Raw genomic sequence first — 25,444 nt, forward strand, 5'->3', positions numbered from 1 at the left:
TGGAATTATCAAACTGCGTACAGCCTGGTACCTCTGGATCGATCTGAAAAACAACACGATTAATGAGGGTTTAAAGTGAACTAAATTTATTGGACGAATGACCTGAGAACGGGCTGACAAAATGGTGCGATCTCAATCTTTTTGGTCAATTTTTTCCTCTTTAAAGCTCAGAAAAAAATAGTGAATACCTACAAAGAATTTGTAGATTTTATAGGTCATTCCTCCAATGAAAAAGATTTTCTGTTGAATTGTCAAAAGTAGAAGTCGTTAATGAGATTTTGGCAGCCGGGACGCCGCTTCAAACAATGGCCTGTAGAAACTTTTCTTGTCCACTGATTGAAAAACCTTTTCAACACAATATAGTAGACACTTATACCTTTCAAAAAATGCAATGACACAAAAATCGATTTTTTGAAAATTTTGAATGAAAACCTCGCTTTAAAATAAAAGAAAAACATTTTAAAAATTAATGTGTCCACCTTTGGCTTTCAGGGCATGGTGCAGGCGCTTCAGCATGCTTTCCACCAGGATCTTTAGGTGCTGAGGATCTAGCTCTTCCCAGGCGCTCCATGGCTTCAAAATAGGTATTTTGATTGGTAACACCAGTTTTGTCAACCCTGGCAATCGCCCACAAATTCTGGATGATTTTTGACAGGCAAAACAAAACATGTGCCACCTATAGATGACTATGGACGCTGGAGGGTTAAGTTATAAAAACTAACCTTCTGAAACGCTTTAACATTTCCAGTTTCCATTGACGAGTCTCGAATCTTTAAATGGACAAAGGAGACATCGTTCGAAGAAAAAAAACCCGAAACCTCTCACTTCCAGGAAACAGGTCAACCAACACATTTTCTACATCCTTCACGATTTCCGGTCAAACAACATAATTGAAACCCCATACCAATTCAATTCGTGTGCCCCCCGCTGTGTGGTCATGGGCAAAATCACTTGCACTCGCACCGATAGAACTTCCAGACGGAAATCGTTTCACATCCCAAAAATCACGGTGACGTACTTTGGTCTGAATAAATTGCTTTTGGAAATTGTCAAAATTCCTGTAACAAAGAAATCCAAAGAGTCTTATTTAGGTCCAGTCAGCAATCTGCGTCAGCGCTCGAAGCCATCCCCCACACCATCCGAACTTGAGAAACACAAGAGAGTCAGTGCAAGTAAATCAAAACACGGAGCGTTTTCCATAGAAGATCGTTATTAATTCAATTTGCATATTTTACGAAACCCACTACAGATGGCAAAGCAAGTCAAGCACAGGAAAAATTCCACCCTTCAGCTGGCTCATCGACCTACCGAGCAAGCGACCTCCACTTCCAGTGCCATGCAAAGGCGATAGGTCGAGAACGATGCTTACTTGTTGAAGCGGCATTCATCGGGAAGGTGAAGTGGCAGAGTCTATCTGGAAGAATGTCTCCATCCTCGAGCGAAGCGGGCACCTGTTGTGATTTAATCGAATGGGAACCAGATGTCTCTCTGCGTATGGAATGCGGTTTAATGGGATATTTGTTTTTTTGTTCACCTTCGGATGACTTCTTGAGAAGTAATGGAATGCTGAATGTTTTATGTTTTTTTGGGAAATTTCGGCAGACGACTTTGTAATGTTAAATTGGAAATCAACGGTCCTTGATATTCAAGAATGATGATTGCAGGGCCCCAATATTGACAAAACTGCAACCAATTGGTTTCAATGCTTGTGAATATCATCTCTATATATCCTATCAGAACATAGACCACTGAGAAGTGGTCTTCTAGACCACTGAGAAGTGGTCTTCTAGACCACTGAGAAGTGGTCTTCTAGACCACTAAGAAGTGGTCTTCTAGATCACTGAGAAGTGGTCTTCTAGACCACTGAGAAGTGGTCTTCTAGACCAATGAGGAGTGGTCTTCTAGACCAATGAGGAGTGGCCTCCTAGACCAATGAGGAGTGGCTTCCTAGACCACTGAGAAGTGTTCTTCTAGACCACTGAGAAGTGGTCTTCTAGACCACTGAAAAGTGGTCTTCTAGACCACTGAGAAGTGGTTTTCTAGACCACTGAGAAGTGGTTTTCTAGACCACTGAGAAGTGGCCTTCTAGATCACTGACAAGTGGTCTTCTAGACCTCTGAGAAGTGGTCTTCTAGACCTCTGAGAAGTGGTCTTCTAGACCACTGAGAAATGGTCTTGTAGACCACTGAAAAAGTGTCTTCTAGACCACTGAGAAGTGGCCTTCTAGACCACTGAGAAGTGGTCTTCTAGACCACTGAAAAGTGGTCTTCTAGACCACTGAGAAGTGGTCTTCTAGACCTCTGAAAAGTGGTCTTCTAGACCAATGAGGAATGGCATCCTAGACCACTGAGAAGTGGTCTTCTTAACCACTGAGAAGTGGTCTTCTAGACCACTGAGAAGTGGTCTTCTAGACCACTAAGAAGTGGTCTTCTAGATCACTGAGAAGTGGTCTTCTAGACCACTGAGAAGTAGTCTTCTAGACCAATGAGGAAAGGCCTCCTAGACCAATGAGAAGTGGTCTTCTAGACCTCTGAGAAGTGGTCTTCTAGACCACTGAGAAATGGTCTTGTAGACCACTGAAAAAGTGTCTTCTAGACCACTGAGAAGTGGCCTTCTAGACCACTGAGAAGTGGTCTTCTAGACCACTGAGAAGTGATCTTCTGGACCACTGAGAAGTGGTCTTCTAGACCACTGAGAAGGGGTCTTCTAGACCACTGAAAAGTGGTCTTCTGGACCACTGAAAAGTGGTTTTCTGGACCACTGAGAAGTGGTCTTGTAGACCACTGAGAAATGGTCTTCTAGATCACTGAGAAGTGGTCTTCTAAACCACTGAAAAGTAGTCTTCTAGACCACTGAGAAGTGGTCTTCTAGACCAATGAGGAGTGGCCTCCTAGACCACTGAGAAGTGGTCTTCTAGACCACTGAGAAGTGGTCTTCTAGACCACTGAGAAGTGGTCTTCTAGATCACTGAGAAGTGGTCTTCTAAACCACTGAAAAGTAGTCTTCTAGACCACTGAGAAGTGGTCTTCTAGACCAATGAGGAGTGGCCTCCTAGACCACTGAGAAGTGGTCTTCTAGACCAATGAGGAGTGGCCTCCTAGACCACTGAGAAGTGGTCTTCTAGACCTCTGAGAAGTGGTCTTCTGGATCACTGAGAAGTGGTCTTCTAGACCTCTGAAAAGTGGTCTTCTAGACCACTGAGAAGTGGTCTTCTAGACCAATGAGGAGTGGCATCCTAGACCACTGAGAAGTGGTCTTCTTAACCACTGAGAAGTGGTCTTCTTAACCACTGAGAAGTGGTCTTCTAGACCACTGAGAAGTGGTCTTCTAGACCACTGAAAAGTGGTCTTCTAGACCACTGAGAAGTGGTCTTCTAGACCACTAAGAAGTGGTCTTCTAGACCACTGAGAAGTGGTCTTCTAGACCACTAAGAAGTGGTCTTCTAGACCAATGAGGATTGGCCTCCTAGACTAATGAGAAATGGTCTTCTATACCTCTGAGAAGTGGTCTTCTAGACCACTGAGAAATGGTCTTGTAGACCACTGAAAAAGTGTCTTCTAGAGCACTGAGAAGTGGCCTTCTAGACCACTGAGAAGTGGTCTTCTAGACCACTGAGAAGTGATCTTCTGGACCACTGAGAAGTGGTCTTCTAGACCACTGAGAAGGGGTCTTCTAGACCACTGAAAAGTGGTCTTCTGGACCACTGAAAAGTGGTTTTCTGGACCACTGAGAAGTGGTCTTGTAGACCACTGAGAAATGGTCTTCTAGACCACTGAGAAGTGGTCTTCTAGACCACTGAGAAGTGGTCTTCTAGATCACTGAGAAGTGGTCTTCTAAACCACTGAAAAGTAGTCTTCTAGACCACTGAGAAGTGGTCTTCTAGACCAATGAGGAGTGGCCTCCTAGACCACTGAGAAGTGGTCTTCTAGACCAATGAGGAGTGGCCTCCTAGACCACTGAGAAGTGGTCTTCTAGACCTCTGAGAAGTGGTCTTCTGGATCACTGAGAAGTGGTCTTCTAGACCTCTGAAAAGTGGTCTTCTAGACCACTGAGAAGTGGTCTTCTAGACCAATGAGGAGTGGCATCCTAGACCACTGAGAAGTGGTCTTCTTAACCACTGAGAAGTGGTCTTCTAGACCACTGAGAAGTGGTCTTCTAGACCACTGAAAAGTGGTCTTCTAGACCACTGAGAAGTGGTCTTCTAGACCACTAAGAAGTGGTCTTCTAGACCACTGAGAAGTGATCTTTTTTGACCACTGAGAAGTGGTCTTCTAGACCATTGAGAAGTGATCTTGTAGACCACTGAGAAGTGGTCTTCTAGAACACTGAGAAGTGGTCTTCTAGAACACTGAAAAGTGGTCTTCTATCTGTGCACAGCTGGAAAAAATTTACAAAACCGGTTTCAGTCAACATGTTGTACATATTCTTAAAGGAAAAACTCCGCTAAATCGATTGGTGCTGGTCTCATTGGCCGGAGACTTCTTGCGAGATAGAGGACCAGGATCAACCCGAGTTCCCGTTAAAGAAGGAAATGCCACTATCTACCGACATAGTTTTACATCTTACTTTACGTATATTACTGGAAATTGATAGTACTAAGTATATATGGTGTAACGACACCATATACCACCTGAGGGAACCTCAGGTGGCCCAAAGGAAGATCCGGAACGACCGATAAAGTGGCCACAGTATAAAAATTGATCTAGAACCTTGCAATTTTTTATATATTGTTCAGAATAACGAGATGGAAGTTTATTTAATATGGAAACTATACTTTGGGGTTAGTGGCAGTGGCCGTATATCCTGGTTCTCCGGATAATACGGATTGACCGGTAAAGTCGCCACATTATAAAAATTGGCCTAGAAACTTGTGATTGTTTCTATTATGTTCTGAATCACGATATTACAGCGAATTTAATAAGGATTTTATATTTTGGGGTAAAGTGGCCATATCCTGGTTCTCCGGATAATCCAGATTGACCGATAAAGTTTCCACATTATGAAAATTGTCCTAGATCCTTGCAATTTAGTCCATATTCTTCAGAATCAGGAGATGAAAGCGTATTTAATATGGATATAATATTTTGGGGTAAAGTGGCCATATCCTGGTCCATAATTTCAATTTCCGGGAACTCGGGTTGATCCCGGCCCTCTATCTCCGGCCAATGAAACAAGCACCAATCGATTCAGCTGAGTTTTTCCTTTAAGAATATGTACAATATGTTGACTGAAACCGTTTGACAGCCGAGATATTTAATTTAGTCGCGGATTTGTCAATTTTTGCCCCCTGTGCTGTGTAGAATTCCATAAACCCATACTATCCATAGTGAGTGGAAGCGTTACAGTCACTATAAATCAATGGAGACGCATGGTAGTTTAGTCACATAGGAGTATTGAGCGAAAACCTAAAACTTGATAACTTCAAAAACTCAAAAACCAACAAAAAAATAAACCGCCAATTTTTTTAAATGCTGCGTTGAAAAGCCTAATTTTGTAAGGAAAGATATAAAAATATATTGCGCCCTCTGTCTACAAACCATGAAAACCATAAAAAACAAATACAATTTTTTTTTTTGCAAAACAAAATCTCAATTATTTTAAATTATCATTTTTTTTTTCTTAAAAGTATTTGTAATTACCTTTGATTTGATATTTATATATCTTTAAAATCGGCGCAGTGGTTCAAAAGGAATAATTTTTTGAAAAAAGTCATTTTTGAAAAAAAAAATATTTTTTTAGACCCCCTTAACATGGAAATGGTCCCCTAATGACAAAAAAATCTTTCCTTAAAAATCTTCACAAATCATGAAATGTTCTCAAAATGTCTGCTGGAAAAATGGCTTCACAGAATTTTAAATATCTTCAAAATAAAGACAAATCTTCATATCTGGCAATCCTGTTCGTACGTACGCTGTTGCCAAAACACTAAGCGAAACAAAAATACTACGATCACTGTTTTCCTATTATTTCAGAACAATAAATAACCATAATCTAAACTACTTCTAATAAAATGTTCTGAAATAAGTGTAGGATTAAACCAGGATAAAATTATTTTAAACTTTTGCACCTAAAGAAGCACTTAAAAACGGAAAAAGGGTGCGAAATCAAAATTATTGTGTTTATGAGCCATTATTATATTATAGACAACTTCAATTAGTCGCGGTCTGCTACCAGCATTCTTGAACCCGACGTTTGAGCATGTTTACGTAATCGGATTGTTTACCATTTTCGTAAACGTGACGAGCAAGTATAGACCAGAGGTTTTCGATGGGATACAGATCCGGAGAACAAGCTAGCCACTCGAGAACCTCTATGATTCTATCCCAAAACCGAGCCTTAGTCAGTTTTGAGTTGGATATTGCAGCATTATCTTGTTGGAAAAGAAAGTCAATGACTCACCGTGTTGAAGAAAACTTATCTCCGGCATTTCGCTGTATTTCTCGGCCTTCATTTTTTGTTGAAATCCATGCCAATGGAAGCTTTCCTCGAAAGGAAAATGCTCCCCAAACCATCAGTGGTTCACATTTCCTACTTACGGCGTTCTGTTAAGTTGAGCTTTCCTAGTATTTTACGCCATTCCAAGTTCTCGCTGCTTGACCGAAAGCTCTAACTCCTCGCGCATTTGCTGTTCTGTTCTGGTTCGTTGTAGAAAATTCTCCATTTATCCTTCGGTGTAAGTTTACTTTCCCTCCCACGTTTCTCGATGCAACCACAGTTATCACCATTATTCAAGAATCTTCCGACAGCCGTGTGTGATCGGAAGAATTTTCGATCAATTTCTCTATTAGAGAAACCTGCATCATGGTAGGCCTTTATTTTTATCTTTTCTTCGAACGTAAGATGTTTGGATCGACCCATGGCTGCTAAATTACAGGAAATGAACTTCTGATTTCACTACAATTTGAACAAAACTTAGACCTCTGCTCGACATGTTAGAAATCAGAACAAATACCTGTCAAATGAGAAGCAGGGGGCATTTTAAACAGGCAGTGTTTTATTAATATTTCGCACAGTTTTTCAGAGTTTATCGGCTTAAATGTTGATGCTCCACAAAAATTTTATTTCGCCGAGTGCACACTTTGAATGAAGCTCCGATCGTACGGTTATAGAATACATTCATCAACAGTTAATTGATTTTCAAACCAACTGTAGCGAGACTGAGGCTATACTATTGGGAGTGATTGATATATGACATCCACAAGTTTTTCGAAAATTTTACCCCCCTCCCCCTCTGTGACACGCTTTTTCCCATACCTATCAACTGAACTGTCACAAATTCTAGGAAACCTCCCCTCCTCAAGAGTGGACGTCCTATTTGAATCGTCCCTTGAGAAGCCTGGGTCTGCCCTAGATTCGAAGACCTTTTCTGACTTAATATTATTTCTGCTGGATATTATTTTCGTTTATCATTCGCGTGGCATTCATGCTACATGCCCAGCCCACCGTAGCCTACCATAATATTTAAACTTTACAATATCCATTTCTTTATATGCTTGATACAATCCATCATTCATCGGAAGCCTTTAGATAACTTTTTCTAGTTTACCTGTCTCCTACGACCGCAAGCTCTGAAAGTGGTTTGCCCTCGTAAATATCCACGATTCAGCGTAAAGTAACAGATTCTTATCCAAAGCGAATTTCGATTTCATATGAAAATTACGGGAGCTCAGCTGGTAACTAAATTCATAACATCATTATCGTATGACTCTAATGATCCAAGCTACATTAAATCTTATCCATGTCTTTTAAAATTTCGCATTTCCAACAATAGGACGACACTTTGCATAAAAATTTGCACGCATTCATGAATTTCAACCATCATTTACACTTTCACAGAACTCCTCCATCATCTCTTTTGCCGTTAATAAGAATGAATACCAACGAATTAGCAGTAAATTGTGTCTATTTAATCACCCTCGCTCCCTAACCTAAATAATATTTATGAGAGGAAAATTATTCCTCCCAAGTGGGCACGGTAACATACCAAACATCTCATCTCTCGCCCAAATCCTTGACTTCTGATGAAATTAAAACGAGCATCATCATCACCATCATCATCATCTTCATCGTGCCTTCCAGCACATGTATCGCATTCGACTATCATAAATTCAAATCCGGTGGCGGCAACTTTCGGTAGCAACAGGTTCGCAAGCTTTCCTACCTCTTGGTATTTTGGGAGTCTCTGCCACGAAACGTAACAACGCAACGACTGAGGTAACCTTACAACTGCCGTACATATGTACAACGCAATTCATGTTCCTGCAAATTACTTTCATTTGGGCTGCCACCCACAGCAACAGTCGCATCAGCACGGCCCCATTTTTCCGCCTTAATCCATAGCAGTGCTCAGGTCAAGTCAACACGGTCGAACAAACCTACTCAAATTCGAGTTTCGTTCACGCAAATTCGCAAGAACGTAGGTTAGACTGAGTAAAATTGTCCTTCAGAATATGAGAAAAATCGAGACAGGTTTCAGTCAGTACCAGGCATGGAAAACATTCACTGAAAAACAGTAGTGGCTTCTGTTCGCTCTGGTTCGTCATGCTTAAGAGATACGAATTTGAGTTGTTAACAAAAGTTGTAGGTAATAGCAAAACCTACAAAACTTTAATACATCATTTGAGGAATTCTGTTGATGAAAAAAGTTAGGGGCAAATGAATGTAAATGAATGCACAAAATGAATGCAAATGATTTTCCATGCCTGCTCAGTACATTAGTATAGTTCTAAACTGAGTCAAATGTTTGCCGATTTTCCAAATATTCGAGCAGATTTTTTAGGAAAACCAAGTCAAATTTTACTTGAGTTGATTTCAACGGCCGTGATGGCCCGAACAATATGATGTCGTGGGAGAAATGGGAACGTTTCACAAAATACTCTGTTGAGCATTTCGACTGTCCACGAAAGTATTGCGTTACCGTATGGTGCAAGTAAGCTAGGCTGAGCACTCACTTTGATCACCGAGAGACACGGTCGAGAGATGATAATCAGCAGGGGAAGAAAAATGAGCACCGAGAAAGAAAATTAGGAACAGGGCTCACTGGACCTAGCATGAGCACGGGCAGCTTTAAGGTTCGCTAAAAATGGAATGGATGCGTGAGGAGTACACACATAGCCACCAATTTTACCTGCTTTGGATCTGACACGTGCTGAAATTATTGTACGCCTTTTCACTGACATAGACGACGACAACGGCGGCGAACGACAATGCTTGGGCAGTCATATTTCAGGAAAGGAATAGAAAAGATAAATAAAAGCTGCCTCGTGAGAAATTGTTGCCCAACACAACGACGGGCCAGCTAGTTCAGGTGAATTTAGAAATTGTGAAGAAATGCCGAAATAGGGTGTCAAACAATACTAGGAACAATCAGCACTGCAAAATTCAACGGTACCATTATGACATAGAACAGTACCATATCGGCAAAGCCTCTGTTGAAAATCGGAAGATTTCCCAGGACAATCTTTAACGATTGTAATGATGATGTTATGACGAATTGTCGTAGCAGTCCCCTATTTCATTCACTACATAATGCGCACTCCAACACAACCACAACACAATTACAATAAGAAAGCGCACCATCAGCTTAAAATAGCATCGCAGCTGCGCGTAGGAAGCAAATCCAGCAACAACAACAGGTCCAAACATGAAATAGCATAGCTTATCAATAATCATTGTTCGTCGCGTTTTTCCTCATTTTTTTTCCGGTGATCTTGTTTTCCGTGCTAAGCACCAATGCTACCAACGCCAGGAAGGCAGCTCCCACACCTGGACCCTACCTATCGACCCATCAACTTATGAACCAAGGGCCAATGGCTTTACTTTCCTTTCGAAGGCGTGATCAGAGATGTTATGCCTCAGAACATTCCGGCGGCGCCGACTGGGATTGAACCCATGCCTGCTGGGATGAGAGGTAATTACGCTTACCACTAAACCACCGGCGCCGTTATTGTTCGTCGCGTTGAATCGTGATTGTCGCACCAAATAGCGTTTCATAGTAATTAACGAAAACACATCATGTCGCGCAACTTTGTACTGACTGTGATAACTCTACACTTAGTTGAAGTCTTGTTCTATCCAGCAGACTCTTATTTCAATGTGCTCTTCGGCTGTTTCCGGTCCGTGGATACCACATACCGAAAACATTCCATAGCCGATGTGCTCTTGGACCGTTTACCAGTGTTCCAGATAGCATTGATTGGCTAAGTCCGCCAAGAACATTCCGCTTATTATTTATTTCCATCTCATCATGAAAAAAGGTGGACTCTACACAAAACCGAAAAGTCAATTTCATCAGATTTTTGAGTCCATCTTTCTGTCATGATGACTTAGAAATAATATTGTATTTTTAGCTGTAGTCATTACTATTGGATGCATCCTAGGACATGACACAAAGATTTAAATAGTTTTAAATAATTCAAACATGTTGACACCATCTTTAACCAGAGGTTGCTCAGACTGACAATTTAATTCTAGACATTGTACAACACACAACACCCTGTAGACCAGTGGGCAATTTTATGTTTATGGAAAATTCATCCGGCTTAAGCGGAAATTAGAGCCTCACTCACCGGAGAGCTCATTGGACGGAGACCAGTCGTCATTGCAGGATATTTCAATTCTTGGGCAGTGGATTGGGGGAGCAGATGTATCAACGCAAGAGGGTACAGCCTGCTGGAAGCTCTGGCAAAGTTGAACGTCAGTCTGGCCAACTTAGGAACCATCAGCACCTTCCGCGAAGATGGTAGGGAATCCATTATCGACGTCACTTTCTGCAGTACGTCGCTAGTGGCAAATATGAACTGGAGAGTGTGCGAAGAGTACACCCATAGTGACCATCAGGCGATCCGGTACAGTATCGGCGAACGGACACCGGTAGAAATGCGGAGGACAAAAGTAAGCGAGCGAAAGTGGAAGACGAAGGCATTCAATAAGGATCTCTTCATCGAAGCTCTAAGGGTAGACCGCAGCGTCCCGGGCCTAAGCGCGAACGAGTTGACCGAATCATTAGCAAGGGCATGTGACACAACTATGCCGAGAAAACTGGAGCCAACGAACAGGCGGCGTCCAGCTTACTGGTGGAACGAGGAAATTAGCGCCCTCCGTGCTACTTGTCTTCTAGCCAGAAGGCGTGCTCAGAGAGCAAGAACGGAAGCAGACAGAGAGGAACGCAGGGTGGTGTTCCGAGAGGCCAGGCCTGCACTGAAACGAAAGATAAAGCTGAGCAAGTCAAATAGCTTCAAGGAGCTGTGCCGCGACGCCGATGCAAACCCCTGGGGCAACGCATACCGAGTCTCGATGGCGAAGATCAGACGTCCAACGATGCCGGTTGAAATGTGTCCCAACAAGCAGAAAATCATCGTGGAGGGACTTTTCCCACAGCATGACCCAACGAACTGGCCACCTACACCATATGGCGAGGTAGATGAAGACAACGTTGAACAAGTCTCCAACGAGGAACTCATAGCAGCAGCGAAAGGGTCGAAAGCGAATAAAGCTCCCGGCCCGGATGGAATTCCCAACGTGGCGTTGAAGGCGGCGATCCAGACGTTCCCGGACATGTTCAGGATGGTGCTGCAGAAATGTCTGGACAAGGGTCAGTTCCCTGATAGGTGGAAGGTACAAAAGCTTGTGCTGTTGCCGAAGCCCGGAAAACCGCCAGGGGAGCCTGCATCGTATAGGCCAATATGCTTGCTCGATACTGTCGGAAGATCATCCTGAACAGGCTGACGAAATGCACGGAGAGTGAACACGGATTGTCGGAGAGGCAGTTTGGATTCCGGAAAGGGAGATCGACGGTGGATGCAATTCGGACAGTGATTGACAGACCCGAGAAAGCTTCCAAACAGAAGCGGAGAGGAAATCGATACTGCGCCGTGATTACGACTGATTTGAAGAATGCATTTAATAGCGCCAGCTGGGAGGTCATAGAATGAGGGTTCCAGACTACCTCTGCAGGATTCTAATTAGTTACTTCCAGAACCGGGTCCTGGTCTACGCGACAGACACGGGGAAGAAATCGCTTGGAATCACGGCGGGAGTTCCACAAGGCTCCATTATAGGTCCCACGCTGTGGAACGGAATGTACAATGGCGTGCTGACGCTCAAGCTGCCCAAAGGAGTTGAGATCGTTGGCTTTGCGGACGATGTCGTCTTGACGGTAACCGGTGAGACGCTGGAAGAAGTGGAAATGCTGGTGGCCGAGGCGATAGATACGATTGGTAACTGGATGCAAGGAGCGAAGCTGCAGATAGCCCACCACAAAACAGAAGTGCTGTTGGTCAGTAACTGCAAAGCAGTGCAGCGGGCAGAAATCACCGTTGGAGAGCACACCATTGTTTCGAAGCGCGTGCTAAAGTATCTGGGAGTGTTGATCGACGACCGGCTAAACTTTAATAGCCTCATCGAATATGCTTGCGAGAACGCGGCGAAGGTCATCAACGCAATAGCAGCAGCAAGATGCGTCTTCTGGCTAGTGTGTCCTCATCGATACTAAGGTACGGAGGTCCAGCCTGGATTGAAGCGCAGAAAACGAAGCAGAACCAAAGGAAATTGAGCAGTACGTTTCGGCTCATGGCCATGCGAGTCGTGAGTGCGTACAGAACCATTTCGATGGAGGAAGTATGCGTTATCGCCGGTATGATCCCAATCGGCATCACCTTGGCGGAGGACTACGAGTGCTATATGACGAGAGAAACCAGAGAAGTACGAAAAATGGTGAGAACGGAGTCGATAGCTAAGTGGCAGCAGAGAACGGTAGATGGACACATAGGTTAATACCGATTCTTTCGACTTGGGTGAACAGGAAGCATGGAGAAGTCAACTTCCACTTGACGCAGTTCCTGTCTGGTCAGGAAGTACCTGCATCGGTTCGGACACACAACGTCACCCTTCTGTCCAAAGTGTGGAATGTGGAAGAATCACCAGGGCACGTGGTCTTCGAATGTCCTTGATTTGATGATGTGCGAGAGGATATGCTCGCCCTTAGCACGGAGAATGTCGTCGAAGAAATGTGTTGAGAGGAGGGCACCTTTAACGCCGTCAGCAGAGCAGTAACGCAGAAGCGTCAGAGTAGACTGAATCCACCACCGGGTTTAACCGAGTAGAACGCGACGCTGGGAGCTAAATGGCTCACAAATTGGAGAGACGATCAACAAACTGGAAGCGCCAATTATCTGAGGTAAAGTAAGGTGCGTAATCCACGGCCCCTCCGAAGTAATACGACAAGTGGTTCCGGGTGAAAAGGGCAAGGCGTCCAAGGAGGTTTTAGTGCGGTAAGAATCCCACACACCGTGTCACCGCGACTGTGCGCCCAGTCGTCAAGCGGTGGCACGATGGCCTTTTTGAAGGTTTCCTCCTTGCCGAAAAAAAAACACACACACACTAACAGTTTACCTAAACTATGAGTAACTCCACTTACTGCAAGAATAATTTTGCTATTTAACTCAAATATAAATTTAAAAATGTCATTTTGTAAGTCTCTGGATCTTGAAATGATTCTAAATTATGAAATTTATATTGTTCCTGCGTCCAAGATCATGAACATTTTTATTAGTCTGAATTTCATATGCACTCTTAATCGGATATGTTCGACCTATTTTCAAGAAGCCCCTTTGAATCTTCCTAAAATTGAATCATATTTATTTTCTTAATTCCCCCCCAATAAGAGCATAAGCTTGATTGACCGCCCGAGGATGCAAATCCGTTATTGCCCAGAGAACCAATATACGTTGCGTGAGACTAGCAGTCATCCTCAATGTTTAAATACTGGTGATCTCAAACTAGGCGATACCAGCGCCGGCCACGTCCGAATGCTGGTCAAGAAAGGAATGGATAGTAATATGTTGACGTAATACTCGCTTTTATAAAAGCCGAGAACACCTCTGCAGGTTCACGAGAAATCACTGCGATGTTGGATAAAAGGGTTGGTATTACAGCAGGATTCATGTTGGTTAACGATATGCTGAATTTATGTTCTTACGATTCAATAGCGCGGAGGAGCTTGGGCTTGAATCCACGATCTTCTGCTCAGTAAGCAAAATAGGTTGCCACTAGGCCACCGAGCTCCTCACACCATAAAACAATTACGATCAAGTTTTCGTTCAACTTGTTGTTACTAGATTTCGATCCCGGCGGCGACCTCACCGACGACGATAACAGCTACTCTTGATAAGGATTTGTTATAGATTTCCTATCAACACGTCTTTCCTATAACGCTAATATTATTTGATTAGCGTATTCGTTCCTCCAACCGAATTTCAATACGCTTTATCTCATATTAAGAATAGATCCGCTTTACACTATAACCAACAATCAATACGAAACTAACTAAAAATTGGCTCACTGGTTGACTAGCTTAGGTACCAAGCAAACAATTAACGTATCCCATTCTAGTCAAAATTCTAGTACTGCACTATGTTTGTTTTGATTCTCTATCAAAGTTTGACAGATAAAATGAGGGGTTAGTGGATTTTACTATGTTTCGAGGGGTGCATCGATTAGCTTGGGACCGAAGAGAGTACCAGAGCTGAGCCAAAAAGTTGAGCACGTTTCTTTGGGACATTCTGGTCTTAGAGTTACCTCTATGCTATAACTCTATATTGTGAAGGAGCTTGAGATTGAACCCCTGATTATCTGCTCATTAAGCAAAATCGATCGCCACAAGGCCACCGAGCTTCTTATGCCACAAAACAATTACGATCAAGTTCCCGTTCAACTTGTTGTTATACGATTTCGATCCTGGCCGCGACCTAACCAACGACGACATCAACTGCTCTTGAGAAGGATTTTATATGGATTTCCGACTAATACGTCTTTCCTAAAACATGAATATTATTTCTTTTGCGTACTCGATTTATGAAAATAATAATTACGATAAAGCTCCTGCTCAACCTGTTGTTATTATCGTTCAGTTCCGACGGCGAAGACAATAATTGCCCTTGAAAAAGGATTGACAAGAGGTGCGAGTAACTCAATGCACCTCAAAATGTATCTACCAGTTTACCGTCTTCATATAGCACCAATAGGTTCTTTCTACATTGATCGATTCTCTTCATCGATTTTCGGCCGTGTTAAGTTATTTCTAGATAAACATTTCAATAGGTCGTATCTGCATTGATCGATTCTCTTCATCGACTTTCTCTTTCGTCAATAACTCAGCTGCAAAACCTTTCTCTGTTATATTTGACGTTTTGGACGCTAGATAAGAACCTCCTTTGTCAAACATTGTGGTAGAATTGGCGCAAAACCTGTTTGCATAGCAGTGGTTATGAAAAGAGAAAGTCGATGAAGAGAATCGATCAAAGCAGATTGGACCATTTGAAATGTTCATCGATATTTCCGGATATTTTCGACACACAGATCGATGGAAGAAGCCACAATTAGACCTGTGCGCCGCCGCGCTACGCCGCCGCCGCCGCCGATGAAATTGAGCCGGCACGCCGCCGTAGTAAAATCTTTCACGCCACCGAATAAATTTATGTCACGCCGATGAAAAATCCGCAGCACCTTTTCGGTAAACTGCATGTTGAATTTGTTGAAATTAGAACTTGTGTGTGATGCAGCGATTGTCATATAGTTTTTTGACGTTTGTTCGCACTTTCTCTCTAGCGCTCAGGAATGAATCATTCGGATTGGATTTAAATAAAGGTGAATAAGTGATTATTATTAACAACACGTTGATATTTGACATCTTACAGGTTCAATTTGTGCGGGATTATACGGACGGGACGTATATTCAAAATACATCATCTTCAAATACGTAAACAAAAAGTTATATGACTACAATGCGTGTACATTCAAATATGTATCAGAGTAGTAATACAAGTAATCATTTATCGCTATCATATTAATATCGTGTAATGCTCCATAAGGCCGGAACAAATCTCAATTTTTTCTGGTGTAGAGTTTTCCGAAGTAAACTGACACTTTTTTAGCTTAAATTTTCCAAACGGAGTCCAACCTTTTCTGAAGTACAATACCTTTCTTGGGGAGTCCAAACTTTTCTATTGAGTGATTGAATTATATTTAATGTTAGTCTGAGCTTTCCTGAAGTGATTTTATTAACTTTTAACGTAAATTCCGCTCCCCTAGACCCCTTCCTCGTTCTTGTTAGAATCACATCCTTTGAAAATTAGGATGTCAAAGTATGGACCTTCGTGTGTTCATGGTATGGAAGATTTTTTTAAGCAAGCACAATTGTTGAGCAAAGTAGGTTTATATCCACAAAAGTACTTATTTTTATATAAATTTTGGTTTCTTGATCAGCCAAGTTGGATTTTGGCTCCGTCCTTTGAAAAACACGCTTGGATTTTATAGAAAAGTTCTTTGTGAGTTCATACGTGATGGTAGATTTTTTTGAAGCCTGGTTGGATTTCTGTTCTTTTGTTTGAAATTTGTGCTTGGATTTTATAGAACGGAACTTGCTGAATCCCTACGTGAAAGACCAACCTGGTTAATATTCACAAAAGAAGGTATTTTCATAGAAAATTGATGTTTATGTTTTTTCCGAACTGAATTTAGGCTCCTATCTCTGAAAAATATGCTTGTATTTTATGGAATAGAATTTGCTGAATCAAAATGTGACGATAGAATTTCTCAATTTCACAAAAGTAGTTGAATTTCGGTCCGATATTTGAAATATAGACTTGGATTTTTTAGACTGGACCTTGCTGAATCCATACGTCAGGGTTGAATTTTTTAATTTTAAGAGTTTAAATTCACAATAATACGTATTTTGATAGAAGTTTGGGTTTCCTGTTCAACCAACCTGGATTTTGGCTCCGTCCTTTGAAAAATGGGCTTAGATTTTATAGACTGAATCTTGCTGAATTTATACGTGATATATCATTTTTTGAAGCATGCAGTTTTTTTAGAAAACTGGGTTTAAATTCTCAAAAGTACGTATTTTCATAGAAATTTGTGTTTCCTGTTCAGCCAAGTTGAATTTCGGCTCCTTCCTTCAAGAGGAAGTTTACCGGCTCGAAAATAAAAATTTAGTTTTGGCACGTTTTTATTTTCCTAAAGATATTGGGAAAAATTATCACAAATCCAAGAAAATCAGTTTCTTCATAAGATTCTTGACAAAAATTACATGTAATCATATTTTTTCTATACCATCATGAAAAAAAAAATGGACTCTCAGCAAAACCGATAAGTCGATGTTTTGTGGTTTTTTTAGTCCAACTTTATGCCATAATGACTTATAAAAAATGTTTTTTCATGTGAAATTTCTTTGAAAAATTAAAAAATTGTTAAAAAATTGATAAAAAAAATTAATAAATTGTGATTTTTGATACCTTTTCCCAATATTTTTAGAAAAATCATGACGTAGTTATTTTTTTCGGAACAGTGAACTTCCCCTTCAAAATAGTCGTGGATTTTTATATAATTGCTGAATCCATACGTATTTTTCATAGAAATTTAGTTTTTCGGTTCTGCCAAATCGCATTTCGGTTCATTTCTTTGAAAAATAAGCTTGCATTTTGTTGAATGGACATTGCTGAATCCATACGTGAAGGTTAAAATTTGTAATTCGAAAAGTATGTTTTTAGAAACATGGGTTTCCTTTTCTGCTAAGTTAGATTTTGATACCGTCCTATAAAAGTTAGTGTTACACATAATAAAATCAACATTTGTGGCTTCTGTTATGCATTGTAAAAAATAACGGCTTCAAAGAAGTATGTATAAGACTAAAGCGAAGTAAGAAGTAATGTAAACGCTTGAAATATATATGATGTTAAATGGATTTTGAACGTTTTTTTTTTTTGTTTGTTTTTTTTTCATTGTTTACAAAAGCTGTTACGCCCTAATTCCAGCTCTATCTAGATAAAGTGATCCGAAAAGTTGCGTTTCCGTCAGTACGATCAAATTATATTCAGCCTCCGCAACAGCCAAGAAAAACGGGTCGATTTTAGTGCGATCCCGCGAGCCGGAAACCGAAGGAAATTTAGGTACCGAAAGTTTAGAATCGTACTCGCCTTTAGTTGCAGGCCGGAAACCCCCGATTTGTGTTGTTGTTTTGCTTGACAGCAGCTTTTTGGCTTCACACCTCCATATGATGATGTGTGGCGAAAAGTGAGAAAGCAAATAACAGTGATCTTCTTCACTGAGCAATGTCAGTCACTCGAGGTGCCTCGAAAGCAACTCTGCTCATGATTAGGAGCTTTGTTTGATATGTATTTCCGATCCTTTCCGACCTTTCTTTCATGCTCGTTCCTACCGAATACCATTACGTTTTACCTCATCCTAAGAAAGATAGCCCATTTACACCATAGCTATGTACAGTATGGGTCCATTTCTATCTTCACATAAGTTTTGACTTCCTAGCCTTCCACAAGTTTTAACGATTGAAAAACTAATCATCTGATCATGTTCACAGCCTCAACCTAATCCGTATAGTCTATGAAAAATATTAAACATAGTTTCATGCTTTAAAGTGCAGAGAATAGGTAAATCAAAGACTTTTCAAATCGCTTCGATGTTCGCAGTAGAGCCATGCCAGGAGCGACAGATGAATAATAGTCAGATTTTGAGATTCGAATTTCAACCTTTCTGATCGCCAACTCGCAGCATTATTGCAGTCAGCCGTATTTACCTGTTTCTCTATGCGATGATTGTTCTTCATTGCTCTAACTGATTATTTTGCCCATTTCTTCCAGTCCAGAAATAAGTTAGTTTACTCGAATTTACGGGTTTATGGAAAACATCCATTATGGCTGCCGTATATTATGGGTAACATCCACATTCAGATATAACTTAATGGCTTATGCTCATTATAGGAACCATCTGTATGGTAAACGTTCGTTTAGCTAACGTATTTATGGCTAATGGCTATGTGTCATCATCGACGAACCAACAAGAGCATTTCGTTTGTCCACAATACGAATTGTCAAACGAGCGATTCGAACTTTCAAACGGGCGATCAGATCTGTCAAATGAGGTGAGACGCAGACCAAGGCAGTATAAATTATACGTGGGTTCGTGTCCTTGCTCATGGTATCACGCGATCGGGTGAGTAGATGTCGGTAGTGTTTAACGTATTTTAAATATGGCGTCTTGGGCACGAATTTGAAAGTAGCTTGTATGAGCTGTCACGTCGGTTCGTCGGTGGTGTCATCCCCAAAGCCATGGAGGTACTTTGTATCTCATTTATTCCGTGGTTAACGTTCGCTGCATCTATCTCATGCTCTAGCAGCTGTAAGAACTGCTGAAGACCGAATGAAACAAATAATGTAAGCGTAAATCCAATTATTTATTTTTACTTTGTTAGAAAGACTTTCAATCTTGAGTTGGTTCGACTCTTACTCCAATTAATAATTAACCATGTGTTAGAAAAGGATGATTCATTAAATTTCCATGGCCCATTGAAATTTAGCCTGTGGCAAAGAGATGATTTAAATAGACCCGAAATTGAACTTAAGCGCTGAACACACACGGCGATTTTTACGATGAACTGTTGTTGCCCGAATATATTCAATATGCCTGTTCACACGGGCGACAATTGGGTTCTTTAATTTTGAGAAAATTTTGGATTTTATACATCATCTGAAAGAGCTTCGTTTTCTGAGCACAACGATATTTTGACAGTGATTGCCTCTCACCCGCCGGAATTTTCTGAGGCATAAAATCTCTGGTCACGCATTCCTTCGAAAGCGAAGTAAAGCCGTTGGTCCCGAGTTGATGGGTCGATAGGTAGGGTCCAGGTGTGGGAGCTGTCGCCCTGGCGTCGGTGGCATTTGTGCTCAGCACGGAAAACAAGATCGACGGAAAACAAGTCATGGAAAAAAAGCTCGATAAACAATCTAGGGTCAAACCACTATTAGTAGGAATTCTCTCTAGAAACCTCTTAGAAATCACTCTTCAATTCCATAATCCCCTTAAACTGGTTTTAGTTAATTCCCAAGATTTTGCTTAATCTTGTATCCATTTTTCTCCAAAAAATTCCCTTGGAATATTCTTGATGGTTTCCATGGTACACTCAATGCTGCTTTGGAGGTTAAGTCAGAATTACCTTGAAATTCTCTTCAGTATGTCCTAAGTACTCTATCAAAATTTGTTTTAAATTCTCCCAGAAATTCCTAGGTGTTATTCTTGTATAAAATCTTAAAATCTACTTGGAAACATTCACCAGAATTCCATTGAAATTAGCCTCACTATTTCCTTATGGATTCTCTTCAGCATACCCATCGCATTCTTGTCAGATTTTCTTTCTTATGTTCCCAACAATTCCTTGAATTTTTCATCAACTAATTATCATAATATATTTAATTGTTTTCCAAGCAAAATTCATCAGAGTTATGTTCGAATTCTACTCAGAACTAACATTGAATTCACAAGGAATTTGCCTACCACTTCCCTTTCTACTCTTTTCAGAATTACCTTAGAATGCTGAAATTCTAAGACATTTTAAAATTTCTTAAGTAATTCAGAGCCTTAGTTACTCAGAATGTCTCGGTACTTCAACAAATGCAAGGAATTATCAAATGCTTTTAAATTCTTAATAAAAATCCAATGAATTATCCTCAACAATCTCACGAACTTGAAGTATGTTAGTTGAAGAGGAACCAAAATCGAGAAAAATTTTCTAAAGCCTTGTAAATTCTTCACGGCTCAATTCACTGTTAGCGTTTTGGTTTTGCCGGACGATTCCTCCTTCCTCGCTGCGTGCTTCAAAACTCGACGGTCTTCACAAAACGGTAAAGACGACGGGGTTCGATCACCAGCCGGGAATAAGGTACGAGCGGACCACTGGAGGCGTTCACTAGCTGCATCTCTGGATCGGATCTCTACACTCGCAGGTTTGAAGGGCACACCGGCACTTAAACAATGGCCGCGTCGGAAGTTCCTCTTCGAGCGACGGCACGCGGGAAATCTCACTTGATTTGTTCACTATAAAAAAATACTAACTTTAGCACTACGTGCGACTGCACCTCGCAACGGTGTTCTTCGTTCACCTATTAGGGAGTTGTCCCACGGTGACAGACCTTTTTATCGGCCTCGGTGTGATGGTGTTGATCGTCTACCACACCGACGATAATCGTGGTAGTCAACTGTGGCTGTGCCTTGTGGTAACTTTTGACGGAAGGTGCATTAAGGGTGGGAATAGGGATGTTCAGGAAGTGGATATTTTCGTGGAATTCGATTTCAAATTCAATTTTGTTTTAATCAGTTCAATTCAATTTTCATTTTAACTAAGCTACTCGGTAAAAACTAAAAGAAACTATTTACAAAAATAATGTAACATATTTGATAGGTTACAAGTGTCTGAAGAACTGTTGTTCTTCAGAATATATACTTTCTTATCAACGCACTATTTTGAGGGAGCATTTGTTGGTCTGACAATCTTGCAAATAATTCCTGGTCAACTTGATATGAATAGAGAATATCTGAAGGACTTCAAATGATCTGAAAACCCTTATTATTTGGATAGCCAATGGTATTTTATTAAAACAAGAGTAAGTCCTACTCGGTGTTTTGGAGTTTTCAAAGCCCCATAAATACGTTTAGTCTGTCGTGACCAGGGCTGAACATATTCATTACAGCTAAAATACTACTTTTTGAAATTATGAAACTATGAGATATTATGATAATAACTTGTAAGATGCAACTAGAGGAGGTAAAGTTGGTGTATGACACATAAAATCTGTCAATCTCGCTTTCAGAGTGTCACAATTAGCGATTAGTTGTAAAGAATAGTACTCACTCATGACGATTACTCATTACAACTAAAATAGCTGATTGTGATCCCCTGAAAGCAAAATTTACTGGTGCTATGTGTCATACACAAACTTTACCTCCTCTTCTTGCATCTTACATATAAAAATTACAATTATTATATCTCATAGTTCCATAATTTCGCAAAGAAGTATTTTAGCTAAAATGAGTATGTTCAGGCCTGGTCGTGACATACAACACAATCATATGTCTGAAATAATGTTCTATGCTCTCATACAGCTCACAATCTCAAAATCGTAGAAAACTTTGTTGAGCGTAGAGAGCTTCAAGATCTGACCACCTTGACGGTTGAGAAAACCTAAGATATGTTGCTACTACAGCTGTCCTAAATTATGTGAAGAATTTCAAGATCTAAACTCCAAACACTTTGGAGAATCTAAGTCAAACATGATGTGATGAGATCCTACGAAGCGCATGTATTCGTATAATAAATGTGCATATCGTATAAGACTATTAAAATCCTGTAGAGCCTCCAGAGCAAAACTTCAGGAAAACTAGGAGCTCCCAGAATACTTAGTCATTACTACTGTCTGACTATCCCACATGTTATTATGGATCTACGTGGAGCTTTGCGCATTTAAAAAATTAGCCGGAACATCGTTTGTTTGGAGCTAGCATCACCCACCTAATGCAGCATCCCTTGCTAGGTCAATAGCTGGGGTTGGAAGAGATGGTTGCATTACAAACCCTCTCTCGATCTACATCAATGCAGAGTAGTGATCCCGAAATATACGTCATCAAGGCCGATGATAACTCTGCTCAGTAAATTTTAATACTTTAATGCAGAACGGATCAGCCTGTCGGACCATGCGGTCAAGTGTTTCGTTGAAAACATCTTTGAACCAGAATATTCCGCCTGATAACCAAAAGGGCGGATTCCCCCTATACTGACTAGACATTGGGCAGTTGGAATTAAACACCTAACCCTGCCGTGAGCAACCATCAACTATGTATCGACGTTGGGGATCGGCATTGAAGGGAGCTCTCCGACATCGTACAATACCTCATAGACTCTGTTGAACTTCAATATCTGAACTTCAGACACTTCGGAGAACCTAAGATATATTGCTAATACAACTTATGCCCCACACGACGTGAATAGATCTTATGAAGCATTACGGATTCGTAAACTAAATCAGGTCGTATTACAAGATTTTGTTGAACTCGTAGAACTCCAGGATAATTTGAAGAACCCATAATACTTTGCCATTACAAGTATACACCCTCATGATACCGTGTCGAAGCTCTACGAAGTAATAAATTCACCTCGACATCGTACAATACCTGGGTAATTCTATAGAACTTCAATATCTGAACTTCAGGCTCTTTGAAAAACCTAAAATATATTGCTTATTAAAATGATGTCCCACAGAATGTAATGATGTTCCGCAAAGCTCTGCGACTACGTATATTAACTCAGGACATCGTACAAGACTTCGTTGAGGACGTACAACATCAAGAACTAACCTCCAGAATAATTTGGAGCACCCGAAATAGTTTATCATTTCAACAATATATCTCCAAATGATGTTAAGTAGTGCTATGAAGCTGTAAGGGTTCGAAAATTTAGTCGGGATATCATAGAATACCTTGTTGAGTTTATAGAACATCTCAGATCTTGATGCAATATGATTTGATGAATCCAAGATAATTTGTCAAAACACTTATAAGTCACACAGTGATATGCGGTCCCACGAAGCACTACGGATTCGTTCGCTTATTCCGAACATTGAGCAAAATTCAATTGAGCAGGTTGATCTTCAAGGTTAATTCTTCAGGACGATTTAGAAAAATTTGTTATGCTCTATGCTGTTTTGTGTATCATAAAATGTGCTACAGCACTTCGAGCATTTTTGACTACAAATTATTCGATGAAATATCAAATATCACTTGAAAATATGAGGATCAAAACTACAGAGTAATGTAGACGTCCTACCTAGATCATTAAAAAAAATCTATAATTTCTACATTTTTGTACTTTTTCAGCTGAATTCTATCAAAAGAAGAAAAAAGCTCTTCAAAATTATCCTTAGAAAAAATGGGACGCACGAATTTGAGATTATCATATGAAAAATCAGTGCGTAACCAGCCCTTAATTTACCACGACAGCACTGGCTGGACAGGTTGCAAATAGCTTTAATACACAACTGTGCAACAAAATCGTACAAAATCCTTCGTCCATCACGAAGCAAATATCACAAATGACAAACAATATCAATGTATACTTACATTTCGATCCAATTTAGTGCTGTACCGCTGCGTCACGCAAAATAAGGAAAATGGAACGAGATATGTTACAAGGATGCTGCGACCAGGACGTACAAACCCTTGTGGAGAGGGTCGTCCCAGGAAAACGCCGCGACGGTCTCCGGTCGGTTGGATGGGTAGAGGTGGTGCTGTTCTAATGGATGGTTTTGCCTTTTTCCTGAGCTCCTTTTTTATTTTTTATTTGCTTTTGTCACTGACAGTCCCAGGTAGGATCGCTTTTGTCCCGAACCTTGCCAATCTTTTTCACAATCCTCACTCTCTATGTGTGTATGTGTGTGTGTGTGCGTCTCTGTTGGCTTCCTACCAAACAGGATTCTTCCAACTCTTGGTTTAAATATTCAGAGTATATTTATTCACTGCTACGTGTGGTACGCTTTTTCATCTTATCAAGAAGCCTTCGTTATCTGCCACAAGCCCCCCGCTACTAAGCGAGTGCCGTGCCGAAAATCAAATTTCCTGAACCTCTATAGCTAAACTCATCCCGACACCGGGGCACAGTTCTATAAATAAACACTTTCCCTTTTCAGCCTCCGAATCTGTCTTCTCCGCGCACCGAAACTCAATTAACGCTGAAAATGTGTCAGTTTAGAGAAATATCCTTTCTGGTATGAAACTTCTACTTTTTTTTTTCTCACAACTCTATGCCCAGAAGGATCAGGTGTTGAAAAGGGATCCCGTTCAACTCACTGCCGTATTGTTCACTTTTGCTACCGCTCTTGGAAACACTCGAAAACTCGTTCCCCGTCATTTGCCTCTGGAGCATTTTGGAGCTAAGTATCCTTTTCCTCTAAGGATGGCACACCATCGTCAACTTGCCACAATTCCTTCCACACACTTGTTACCATCAGACTTCATCCCGTCCACAACCCACTGTGCCGGAGGAATCTTATGTCTCTTTCACCAAACCAGAATCCACATTTTCACCACTTTCTCACTACCAGTTGCTTCTTCACATGGGAAGAACCTTGGCCAATGCAGAATGGGAAGACCCCCATTAGGTTGCTCCCACAGAAGGACTTACACTAACACACACTTACAGGTGGTTTCCAAGATCAACTGGTTGTTCTTCAAACATTCAACAGATTTGCTTGACTTTGCTCGACTGGTTTCTCCTCGGAAACTCGACCACCAACATCCAACAATTCTCCAAGCACGACTGAGCTCGAACGCGCCTCATATTTCACTTTTATATGCACGGACGCGAAAACCCGCCACCTTGGCCACCCAGCCGGCCTGAGTTTTCTCAACCCACCTAGTTTCCCGAGGACACAAAACGCTCTCACGCTGCCGACGCCACCGCCTGTGCTGCTGGAGAACTCTGCGAATTGCGAGCAACAGGAGGTTAATGGCTGCTAAACTCTGGCGAAGCACGACGCCGATATGGATAGATGGGTTTTCGGTTGTTTATCTGTGTAGGTGGCTCACATCCGCTCAGCTGGGCAGC

At 41.1% G+C, this 25,444-nt stretch overlaps 1 protein-coding gene across 3 annotated transcripts in view; it reads right to left on the reverse strand.

Moving 5' to 3' along the window:
• rsh (radish) overlaps positions 1 to 25,134 on the reverse strand; it is a 622,246-nt gene extending 597,112 nt beyond the window's left edge. For all 3 annotated transcript variants that reach the window (XM_065225626.1, XM_065225625.1, XM_065225627.1), the window contains exon 1: positions 23,962 to 25,134. The gene's annotated coding sequence lies outside the window, so the exon portion shown is untranslated. The remainder of the gene's footprint in view (positions 1 to 23,961) is intronic.
• Between the last annotated feature and the right edge of the window lie 310 nt (positions 25,135 to 25,444).

The sequence above is a fragment of the Ochlerotatus camptorhynchus genome, unplaced genomic scaffold (genome assembly GCF_037179485.1).
Source record: "Ochlerotatus camptorhynchus isolate MF236.1 unplaced genomic scaffold, CSIRO-AGI_Acam_v1.1 ptg000232l, whole genome shotgun sequence".
In the NCBI taxonomy this organism is placed as follows: Eukaryota; Metazoa; Arthropoda; class Insecta; order Diptera; family Culicidae; genus Ochlerotatus; species Ochlerotatus camptorhynchus.